Source organism: Sus scrofa, chromosome 18 (assembly GCF_054392235.1).
Source record: "Sus scrofa isolate SSC_HxYL_T2T_F1_AM1 chromosome 18, Sscrofa_HxYL_maternal_Yorkshire_Landrace_v2.0, whole genome shotgun sequence".
Lineage (NCBI taxonomy): Eukaryota > Metazoa > Chordata > Mammalia > Artiodactyla > Suidae > Sus > Sus scrofa.
In genome coordinates, this window is record NC_139400.1 from 25,901,699 (window position 1) to 25,913,727 (window position 12,029).

General features: G+C 49.4%; 1 long non-coding RNA gene across 6 annotated transcripts in view; it reads right to left on the reverse strand.

Moving 5' to 3' along the window:
• Window positions 1-12,029, reverse strand: part of LOC110257550 (uncharacterized) — a 416,793-nt gene that overhangs the window by 34,473 nt on the left and 370,291 nt on the right. For 5 of the 6 annotated variants that reach the window (XR_014833817.1, XR_014833816.1, XR_014833815.1 and 2 more), the window contains one exon: window positions 1,173-1,404. This is a non-coding gene — a long non-coding RNA (uncharacterized LOC110257550). The remainder of the gene's footprint in view (window positions 1-1,172; window positions 1,405-12,029) is intronic. The other variant, XR_014833819.1, reaches the window with a different exon arrangement.

Genomic DNA, 12,029 nt, shown 5'->3' on the forward strand with positions numbered 1-12,029 from the left:
AAACATGGCCACAGCCCTGGAGCGTCATGAGATATAAGCCAAATAAATGCAAGGGTTACGATACAAGTCTTGAGGAAGTTCAAAAATCCAGAAATACTGGGGATGGAGGGACCTCAGGAATCACCTAGGCGACTCCTGCATCTTCAGAGGAAGGGACCGTTGGCAGGAAAAGGGAAGCAGATGTTGGGTGCATGATGCTCCAGCCCCGGTGCCCTGCCTCCTACATCGGTGGCTTCTCCTCACCTCCATCACACTGTGTAAGGAAAGGTCCTGCTGTGTCAGGAAAAGCCACTCACGTGGCTGAACTCTTACGATGACAGGGCTCGGGAATGGAGGCTGTGCAGGTTTGCTCGGGTGAAAGCCAAGCGGCCGTCTAAAACCACACAGAACTTGGGTAGTGAATCCAAGGGAGATTTCAGAAGAAAACGAAGAGGCCTGGAAAGGCCCAGATCCCTCTTTTCTCCCCGGGCCCTCCTTCTGGATTTCTCCAGCTCACTGCCACACTCTCTACTCTTCCACACAGACCGAGGAGGAACAGAGAGGCGAGCACACCGGCAGAAAGGCAGCCTAAGCAAGAAGGCAGAATGGATGGAAGCCAGGTCCCTTAGAAAAGGCTCTTCACCAGCAGGAGTTGCAGACCCTGAGCCTGGGGGGGAGTGGGAAGCAGACAGGGAACCCTCACCGGCAGGGCCCTTCATGACCCTCTTCTGTCCCCCCGCCCACGACAGAACCCCACATTCTTCCAGAGGGTCCAGCCCCCAGGGACTGGGTGGTGGGTGCATGACAAGCAGCCTGCCCTCCACTCGGTCAGCAGGCCTCCAGCCCCACCCAGCAGGCAACACAAGCCCCACCTCAGGGCCAGTGGCTGTGACCAGCTGCACTTCCACCCCAGTGCTCCCCAGGCAAGGGGGCAGATGGGGCTGGCCGGGGGGCAGAGGCCCCCAAGGGCTCCAGGAAGCATGTAAGAGATGAGCAGGTCCCCGCAACCTGCTTATCAGCATTTTCTCCCCTCCGGGATCTCAGGATCAATCGACAGGAGGGAGGGGGCAGCTGCCTTTTCACTCCCATCCACGTCCCCTCCTGCTTTCAGAGGGTGCAGTGAAATGAAGCAGAAAGAGCAATGCTCTTGAAACTCTGTGGCCATGGGTTCTAATCTGAGCTCCACTCCCTACCTGCTGTTGTGAGCATGGGCTTTCAAGGAACCCAAACTCCTGAAGCCTCTGGATCTTCATCTGTACAAGGACGGTAACACTTCCTCTCCTGGGCTGCTGGTAAGGACAAAGGGAAAGACTGAAACCGACGTGCAGATGAGCCTTGGCCCCTGAAAGGCGCTTCCTTTCCTTTCTTCTTCCTTTAATGGCCACTGGAAGGCTTGGCACCGCTCTCGGGCGCCCCTTTACCAACCTAGAACATAATGAGAGAGGAAAGAGTAAATAGTAACATTGACGAAGAATCTGCAACAAGCCAGACACCAGGCTCAGAGGTTCCTAAGGCGCTTCCATGACTCTCTGGACGCAGCGGGGGAGCTTTGGTTGTGCTCTCAGCCATTAGCGAGAGGACAGCGATGACAGAATGGTGCCCACGGAGGACGGCAAGTGCTGCATCTGGGCTGCTCGGTGCATCCAGCCTTGCGCCTGGACCCTGCAATGGGAGCAGAGCGTGGGGGACAGTGAGGCTGGCTCTGGTCACCTCGGTCCCTCCAGGAGCTAGGCTGTGATTAAGCCTGTCTGGTGATGGATATTTGTTATGGAAATTACCTAATGAGCTACAAGATGGTTATCTGACACCCAAACAGTATTATCATAAACATTACAAATTAAATTAGGCCACCTTTGCAAAATCAAACAAATAATAAGAGTAATTGAGATGATACTAAACCAAAGGATTCCAGCCCACTTGGTTCCTCAAGATGTTCTTGTTGATTTATGTATTCACTCTGGACCATGTGGGCTGGAGATGAAATTGATCCGGTCATCTGTCAGTCCTGTTGTGTTAATGAAATTCCCCCCAGGGACAAAGTGAATCTGCATGAATAATGTGAGGTGGAGGCCTGTGAATGGGAGATTTCCAGACGCCAACGCGTGGCAGGTTTGGGTTCTTTGGCAAAATTACAGCATTTCTCTACTTTTTATTTGTAGGCGGAGACAGATTTCATTTTTGACATTTTTATCCACAGTCTGAGAGAACAGCATTTTCTATTGGGCTTGGTTGGGGTGACCGAGATGGTTTGCTTTTATCATCATTAAAATGTTGAAGCACTACTTCAAATGATTTATTGCAGAAGAAACCGGCCTTCTCTCTTTCAATTACTGAGCGATCACTGGCTCCCTTCTTCGTCTTCCCATTCAACCACCATTTGAAATAATCAATGTTTTATTTTCAAACAGAAACACTAATTTTCATTTTCACCTTTCCAGCTTTGGATGGCATTGCAAACATTCGTTTTGAATCCATCCACTTTGATTAAGATGATTCTGCAGAGACTTTTTCTGGGCTCCCCGTTTTCTAAACACCAGGGAGGCTCTGTCTCTCAGGCCCCCTTGCAATGAGGCCAGGGCCACGTGAACAAGCTCTGGCCAATGGAATGTGAGCAGAAGTGATGGGAGCCACTTCTGGGCCGGATCCTCCCCCAGGGTGACCTCAGACTGGGTCATGTGTGCCAGATGCTATATCTGCAAGACGAAGGCCTAAGTGACAAATCTCTGTCGCACTGAACACTAATTACTGATTAATCACGGTACAGAAATTCAGGTTCGGCTAATATTTGTAGACCTTCTTTCATGTTTGGATAGTAGTGTTTCTGGGGTGGGGTGAAAAGCTGTTTGTGTCTACTTTCACCTCTAACTCATCTCATCTCTCCAATTCTGAACATGCTTTTTGGTCCAAAAAGCAATCACCTCTTGTTTGCTTTTATAAAACCTTACTAAGAATATGTTCCGGGAGTTCCGTTGTGATGCATCAGAAATGAATCCAACTAGTGTCTGTGAGAATGCCGGTTCGATCCCTGGCCTCACTCAGTGGGTAGGGGATTCAGAGTTGCCCTGAGCTGTGGTGTAGGTGGAAGACGCAGCTCAGATCCCGCATTGCTGTGGCTCTGGTGTAGGCCAGCAGCTGTAGCTCCAATTCAACCCCTAGCCTAGGAACTTCCATACGCCACATGTGCCGCCCTAAAAAAGCAAAAAAATAAGATAAGATAAAAGAATATGCTCCTCTGTCAGTTCAGTCGGCAATAAAGAAAGTTTTGGAGCTCCCGTCGTGGCTCAGCAGAAACGCATCTGACGAGCATCCGTGAGGAAGCAGGTTGATCCCTGGCCTCACTCAGTGGGCTAAGGATCCAGCATTGCCAGGAACTGCGGTGTAGGTTGCAGATGCAGCTCGGATCCTGCATTGCCGTGGCTATGGCCAGGCCAGCAGCGACAGCTCTAATTCAACCCCTAGCCTGGGAACTTCCATATGTTGCAGGTGCAGCCCTAAAAAAAAAAAAAAAAAAAAGCAAAATAAAATAAAGAAAATTAGAAAATTTTGATCCTCACATACTAATGAGATGGCAGCCGATAGCTGAGTACATCTCTCATTTTAATTCTCCCTGCAACTCATCATAACAGATACATATCGTTGGCCCCATTGTACAGACGGCACTATGGAGGCTCAAAGAAGTTAAATAACTTGTCTGAGGCTCAAAGAAGTTAAATAATTGGGTAAAAAAAGAAGCCAGGATGTAAACCCAGACCCTTCTGATCTCACACTGGTTTTTCCTTAAGCTACACTGTCTATTGACTCTAGAGTAGTAACACAGGTAAAAGAAATCACAACATGACATGATGAAAGCTCTCCTTTGTGTCTTCAAGCTGGACAGACTTTAGGCTGAAGATAAAGAGATTTACCTTGAAAGAGCTCATACAGGTGGACAGTTCAGACTTGTTTTAAATTAAGAGACATGATTACAGGAAAAGTGAAGGCCAAGCAGGAGAGTTTCCATAGCTCTCCTGCCCACCATACTATTAACATTTTCTTTTTTTGGGGGGGGGGGTCTTTCTGCCATTTTCTTGGGCCGCTTCTGCGGCATATGGAGGTTCCGAGGCTAGGGGTGAAATCGGAGCTGTAGCCACCGGCCTACACCACAGCCACAGCAACATGGGATCCGAGCCGCATCTTCGACCTACACCACAGCTCATGGCAACACCGGACCCACTGAGCAAGGTCAGGGATTGAACCCACAACCCCATGGTTCCTAGTCAGATTCGTTACCCACTGAGCCATGATGGGAACTCCCATACTACTAACATTTTCTATTGGGCATCTGTTATAATTGATGAGTTGATATTGATACATTACTGTTATTAACTAATGTCAATAGCTGACACCTCATTCACTCTTTGTGTCATACATATCTATGGGCTTTGGCAAAAGTATAACGACCGGCACCCACCATGGAATGAGAATCAGAGAAAGGTGTCGAGGAAGGAGTGGAATGTTGCACTTTATTTATTTTTATTTTTTTCTTTTTATGGCCGCGCCTGCAGCATATGGAAGTCCCTGGGCGAGGGGCCCAATTGGATCCACAGCCATGGCAACACTGGATCTGAGCCACTTCTGTGACCTGCGTGGCAACTGACGGCAATGCCAGATCCTTAACCCACCCATCAAGGTCAGGAATCAAACCCGCATCCTCAAGGAGACTACATCAGGTTCTCAACTCACTGAGCCACAACGGAAACTCCCAGACTTTTAAAAATGGATAAGATTTTCAGATGGACCAAAATCCTAAACAAAGCCAAAAAGGAAGTCATGTACAAGGTATTATTCAAGACACAGTAGTTAGGTCAGTTTGTCTTAAGCAAAGGGCTCGTATTTGGGAAAATAACAACAAAAACAACATTTCTTTGGCACTATCATGTGTGAGGCAGTTTACACGGATCACATGGATTAAGTGATTCACGGAATAGTTTATAATATAGGTGTATAACTACCATTTTTAATAAAACGTGGGTAAATTAAAGCTTGGAAGGATTTAAAAAAAACAAAAAAAACTTCTCCAGAGTGACGTAATGTGTATTGGGAGGATGTGGAATATCAGCGAGGCAGAATGAGAGCAGAGCCCTTTAACTAACCATTATCCTATAACGCCTCTAAAATAAACCCAAAGAAATGAGCCAATAAGTCAGAACAGGGAATTTGGGGACCACTTGAGATGAACTCCAATGTCAGGCTAAAAAGTTGTTTTTCTTTGAGCCACAGAGTTTTCAAGGTGAGTACGTACTATTGTTTCATTTTGGTCGTTACCACCAGGAAAAAAGATTCTGTATGGCCCTACAAAATTTTGTCTGCTTCATAGCAGCTTATACGAGCTAACACAATGACAACAACAAAAATGAAACGAAACCTCTGTTTAGGAGAAGGGCATGGTAAAACCATACTGGGGAATGTTATGCTGAAGATGACATGTCGAGCAGATTGGGCAGAAAGAGAGGCGCTGAAGGAGAATCCGCAGTTTTCTGACCCCCTTCGGGTGCTGGGCCAGAAAGGTTTGACCTGAAACGACAGCTGTGTGAACTGAAATAAAAGGGTGGTTATGGCAGGAAGTGTGAAGGTGGAATTAACCAGTCTTGAGGATGAGGACGATGGCTGGAAACGCTAAGGGCGACGGGGAGCAGGATGGAACTCTTTTGAGGAGTCCTAAAGGCTAAAGGAAGGGATGGTATCAGAGGAAGCAGAGAACGTGGACTTCAGGGGACCAGGGGACAGCGTGGTAGAACCGTCCAGCAGAGAGTGGGAAACAACATCGGAAGTTCAGGGAGAAGGTCACGTCCAGAGTTAAAGATTTGTGAGTCGCCTTCATAGCAGAGATGAGCGTGAAGGATGACGGGGCTAGAGGGGAAGTGAGCAGACCAGGCGTGGAGGCCGGAAGACGTCTCCGCAGAGACAGGAGAGGGGCCCTCCGGGAGGCGGCAGAAGAGTAGGGTTTCAGTAGGAAGATGGGGACAAAATTGGCAGCTGCTACATTGAGACCAGAGGTGACAAGGACCAGGAAAGGGGTCCACGAACTGGAGAACGTAGAGGAAAGAAAGAATGGAGAAGCGGATGGCTGGGAAGTGGGGAGCAAGGCCTGGAGATGCCTGAGGCCTAGGAAGAATGTGACTTTTCTCAGCCATGGAAGACCCAAGAGAGTAGATTTGCTTCAAGCGGTTGTCCAGATGCCAAGGAAACAAGTAACCATATCACAGCTCAAGGGACTGTGAGGAGAGCTGTCTGAACTGCAGCTGAGCAGCTGACTGAAGGAGCGGCAAGAAGACGCTGTTTCTCGAACGGTCTACAGGAAGCACCCCAGTGGCGACAGTGGAGAGAAGTGGGCGGGAGAGTGACAGCTGCAGTGCGTATTCTGAATTCCACACCATGCACAACTTTCACCCACTCAGACACATTAAGACAATAAAAGATGGCAAGCAACACTGATTAGGACCGAGAGCCTGGACTAAAAGGAGTGCCAGGGCTCCAGGGCAAACAGGGAAGAGCCATGAGCATCACCATCAGCCTCACAAACGGAGTGGCATCGAGCTGGAAGCAGAGACTCTAAAGCTACATCATGAAAACGAGTTTCATCCTCTGAGTAGAAACTGAACAACAGGCACAGGTCCTGAGGTCTGACGCCACTTTCATTCCTTCACCAGCTATGATGAGAAAATTCAATCTGAAGCAAAGGTAAGGCTCCTCCACCACCTTCTTCGCCTTTCAGTCTTTTTCCCTCCTGCTTTCTTTCTGTTTAGGGCCGCACCTGCAGCATATGGAAGTTCCCAGGCTAGGGGTCAAATTGAAACTGTTGGTCTACGCAACAGCCACAGCAATACCAGATCCGAGTCACATCTGAGACTTACACTGAAGATTGTCACAATACCGGATCCTCAACCCACTGAGCGAGACCAGGGATCCAACCCGCATCCTCGTGGATACTAGTTGGGTTCTTAACCCACTGGGCCACAACGAGAACTCCCCCCTCCCGTTTTTTTAAAGTCAGGTCTCTGCATCATACACAGTGGATTCGACAATGTCTGAGTAGCTGGTTTTATTTTTCAGTGGAAAGAACTGTCAGTTTTAACATCAGTCCAAGGAGAGAGGCTGATTAGAAAGGCACATCAACTCCTGAAAATAATCATATGGTACATTTCAAAAATAGATGGTAATGATTTGGGGATTATCCCTTGGCTTCAGATTACCCAGGCTATTGCTCACCTCCATCAGCACTGCTAACCACGAGGTAACTGTGGAATCCATAAAATCCTTTAAAGTGAATGCAAGAGTCTCAGCCATCATCCAAAGTCTAGTTCCCACCTGCCCCCCAGGGCTGACTTCAAAGGTAATAAATTGGAAGGAGGGAAGGGGGGGGTGAGAGACTCAGCAGCTGATCAGAGTCCAGGGCTATTTTGTTTTGAAACTAATTTTGTTCTCTACACACACACACACACACACACACACACACACACAGGTGGAGAAACCCAGGCCAATCTCATTGCTGAGCACTGGTGTTAGCAATGGGACCACTCTCTCAAAATCCAACTCTATATGTCATAGCAGCTCCGGGCCCACAGGAAGGGGAAGCCACTTGGCTTGGTAAGCATTAGATGCTGCTCTTTGCTCCTTTAGACATTTCTATTTTAGGTGTCCCAAGCCTTTTGAGCTCCAGAGTCAAGTCCTTAAGATGGAAGAAAAAAGCCAGCGACCAAAAAGGCAATGCATGCTTTAGATTGTGCCAGGAGCTCAGAGCTGGGAACCAGGAGCTGGCTTGGAAACAGCACCTAACTCAGCGGCTGTTTTCTAACCCCATCATGGCAGCCTCGCAGGGCAAGGCATGTGAGCCGACCCCAGGCCTGGGAGGAAGACAGGGCAGGAGGCTGAGGTCCAGCTGCTCTTTGGGGTCCTTCAAGGCACCAGGACCAGGCCCCGAGTCAAGTACATGGCCTGTGGCCGGGTGACGACTGTGCGCAGGCTGAGTGTGTAAGACCGTCTTGGAGACATGGTTAAAGAGCCAAAAATTCCAGAAGTTGACGGACATGCTGAAGGTTAGCAGAAACAATCAAGCAGCCTGTGTGACAATGCTGGCCTGTGCCGGGCACTTGGGCATGTCTGTCCATCCTCCCCACCGAAGTCACTTCTCACCACATTTGTCTTTGACCTCCTGGCTTCCGGCGGCGTTCCCGGCAGTGGGGACCAGCGCCTGCCAGTTACCTTTAGCAGTGAGCTCAGCAGCCCAGAAGAGCCTTCGTGTGGAGAATTATGCCTTCTTTGGGCAAAAGGAGGCTCCTGTGTTTGGACTTCCAGGGCTGGATGTGGGACAAGCTGCTCCTTTGGATGACTCCAGCAGCTGGAGAGGAACCAAGGACCCTTCCTGACCCCAGGCGGCGGGAGGGGACGTAGGATGTTTTGCACGTTCCAAGAGCCCTTCTGGCACAAGAACATTAGAAAGAGAGAATTGCTAGTATTCGTGTTTAAGATTCTGACATCCAGACAGGATCTTGCACTCAAAGAGCTCTGGCGCACCATGAAATGGACAGCAAGAGAGAAGCAGATCACAGAGAGGTGATGTGCCTCCCTTCCCAAGGAGCCCACAATGCTCATCTCTCCGGGGTGGATCTAAGACGCTAAGAGTTGCAAATTCCAAGATGGCCCCACGCATCCCGCCCAGAGAAAGGAGCTGCATCAGAAGCACTGGGGTTTGAGCCTAATTAACTCTCCTGCTAGACCTTGTCCGCTGTGTGCTCCCCAGAGCGCTGCTTCCCTCTCTGCAAAGGGAAAGAATGAAAGATTTTCCTTCCACAAAAGACAAAAAAAAAAAAAAAAAAAGGAGTTCCCGTCGTGGCGCAGTGGTTAACGAATCCGACTAGGAACCATGAGGTTGCGGGTTTGGTCCCTGCCCTTGCTCAGTGGGTTAACGATCCGGCGTTGCAGTGAGCTGTGGTGTAGGTTGCAGACGCAGCTCGGATCCCGCGTTGCTGTGGCTCTGGCGTAGGCCGGTAGCTACAGCTCCGATTCAACCCCTAGCCTGGGAACCTCCATATGCCACGGGAGTGGCCCAAGAAATAGCAACAATAACAACAACAACAACAACAGCAAAAGACAAAAGACAAAAAAAAAAAAAAAAGATTTTCCTTCCAGAAAAAGACCCATAGGAGTTCCTGTCGTGGCTCAGCAGTAACGAACTGGACTAGCATCCAGGAGGACATGGTTCCATCCCTGGCCTCGCTCAGTGGATTAAGGATCCGGCGTTGCCATGAGCTGTGGTGTAGTTCGCAGATGCGGCTCAGATCCCATGTTGCTGTGGCTGTGCCACAGGATGGCAGCTACAACTCTGATTAGACCCCTAGCCTGGGAACTTTCATATGCTGCCAATTCGGCCCTAAAAAGATAAAACAAATAAATAAACAAACAAACAAAAACATGGAGGTACCTAAGCACACAAGCCTGTGCCAGCTGCTTGTACCACTGGGGCAAAACTACCATCCTGCCAGCGAGTGCCAGAGGTCAGCAACAGATGAACCAGAGCGGGGTTGCCAGGATCCAAGTAGAGATCCAAGAAGGGCAGAAAGGCGACCCCAAAAGAGAGGGGAGCATCTGGAAGGTTCAAGCCTCCCTCGGGGGCTTCAGGGGGATGGGAGTGTGGTGTCAGGCAGACAGGAACTACAAGGGTCCCGGTGCAGAACTGTCAGCCGCAGCCCCACTGAGATGACGAAGGCAGGACCCAAGGACTGAGAGCAGAGGAACAGGCCTGGGCAGAAGCCTAGAACCCCAGCCCAGGAGTGGGTACACATTCAGGGCTTGAACAGATCAGACTAGAGGCCAGTAACGGAGGCCAAGGGATAAAATCAGCATGGGAGCAAAAAGGATGACTGAACGCTGAGTTGGGTTGGGGAACTACTGGTGTAGGACCGAGATTACAACGTAAGAGCCAAATGCAGAGCCGGTGGTGAAGATGGGGCTCATCCTTCTAACAGGGCACAACCTTTTCATGCTCTGAGGATACAGATAAAGAGGACCGCTCCTCAGTCTCCAAGGAGCTTGTAGCAAGGTGGGGAAAGGCAGCTCTATAAACTAGTCATTTAAACAGAGTAGCTGGAGTGCACACACAGCCTCAGGGTAGGGAGCGCTGGCACTTATGAGGGAAGAGGGGGCGGGGAGTCTCTCAAAGCGAGCCAGGGCCAAGTCACAGGGGGTCTGCTTAGGAGGTCTCACTCTGGACCCGACCCACAGATGACGAGGGGCCATTGAGAGGTTGCTGAAATCCGTGTAGAGTCTGTGCTCAGAAGCAACAGAAACCAGTTCCCACTCAAGCAAGAGAATATATGGCAATGGAAGGATGAACATGGTTCATCTCCTGCTTCTTAAACAACTCGGGTTTAGGAAAAGGACTAAAAACCAAGGCTGCTCTGGGGCTTCAGAGCTTCGGAGAGCTACCAACAGGACAAATCAACTGCCCGCCACTCCACTGGCCAACCACAGCCCGGGGAGGCTCTGATACCAAGCTGGGGCCACACGCCTGCCCCTCGATCGACAGCGCCCCCAGACTAGGCAAGGTGGGTGGCACTTCCCCGAAGGGAAATCAGGGTTCTAGAGCCACAGAAGAGGACTGACTCCTGGGTGGCCAAAAACGAATTGATGGCATGCTGGACGTGTTTAGGCTGGGGAATGACATAAACACATCTATAGCTTGAGCCTGTTCTGTAAAGGGCCAGGGAGTAAACATTTTCAGCCTTCTAGGCCATATGGCCTCTGTTGCATGGACGGACCTCGGAGGCGTAGCACAAAAGCAGTCAGACAATATATCCGCGAATGGGCACGGCTGTGTTCCAAAGACAGTTGTTATTTATAAAGAGGCAGAGGGTGCCCTCGACCATACCGACCCCTGATTTTTGCCAAATTAAAGTAAAAGGGAGATAGAGCAGGGGAGAGAAAGAAAGCAAAGAGAACAAATAGGAAACCGCCGTCTCTACGAAAATGTGTCCTATTGGGGTTTTCTCCCTAAAACAATCTCATGGGGAAAATTTCATCTCTTGGGGCTAAAACCACCCCTTGGTCAAGAGTCCCTTTACAGACTTTAATTTCATGAGCCTTAAGTTCTGTTTCCTCTTGTATTTAACTTGTTTCTTAATTGCTTATTTCCGTAGGGGGTTCTATTTGTTTGGTATCTTTTGCAGGCTTTTCATTCTGGCAGAGGCAGCAATCACCCTCAGCAGGAGACCTGAAGCGGATTGCCTCCCACCCCCTTTATTATTGCACTGGAACCAGGGGTTCCCAGTGGGGTACACCTGTATTTATTTGAGTTCATTTAAAAAAATACAACAACACAACCACATCCGCACTTCCTGGGTTGCCAGCAAACTCGCTGCTGGCAACCTCAGAAGCTTCCGCTGCGTCGCTTCGCAGTCAGTACAGCTCAGCCAAGGAGAGGGGACAGGGGACCTGGCGATGGCATGCACAGCCGTGGCAAGGCGAAAAGCTAGCCCCTCTTTTGTAATCACCTCTTCAGGATGAGGCAATATGCTATGAATTAGTGTGTTCCAGGCCTGGAGTGGTAACATATGGTCTCTCTCTGTTCATTCTACATTAAATCCTGACATTTTGCAGCTGTCAAGATAAAGCTGTTTATACGAGTAACATTGTAGTTTGTTTATAGGGAAATAATGTGTAGCAAGTTATGATTAATCAAGGTGTCTAAAATCTGCTGGAGGCTTCTAAGTGGATTTGTTTTCACTGCCGTGCTTTTTGTCTCCTAAATTGGGATTTTGTCAGCACCCCCCCTCTTTGTACCACACTCACGCCTTGGTCCTATCCCCTGGGAGAAGATGGAGAGGGTGGCCAAGCCACTGAGAGCTAAGGATGCAAGAAAAGTCAGGACATTGCACAGGGCTAGGCAACAGAAGGAAGGTACTCTGAACCCTTCCGAACCCGGGACAGCCCCCTCAAAGAGCCACTGTCTTCTTCACCCCTGCATTTCTGCATTTGGAACCCAAACCTCCAGTTGGATTGTTGTCATGAAGAGC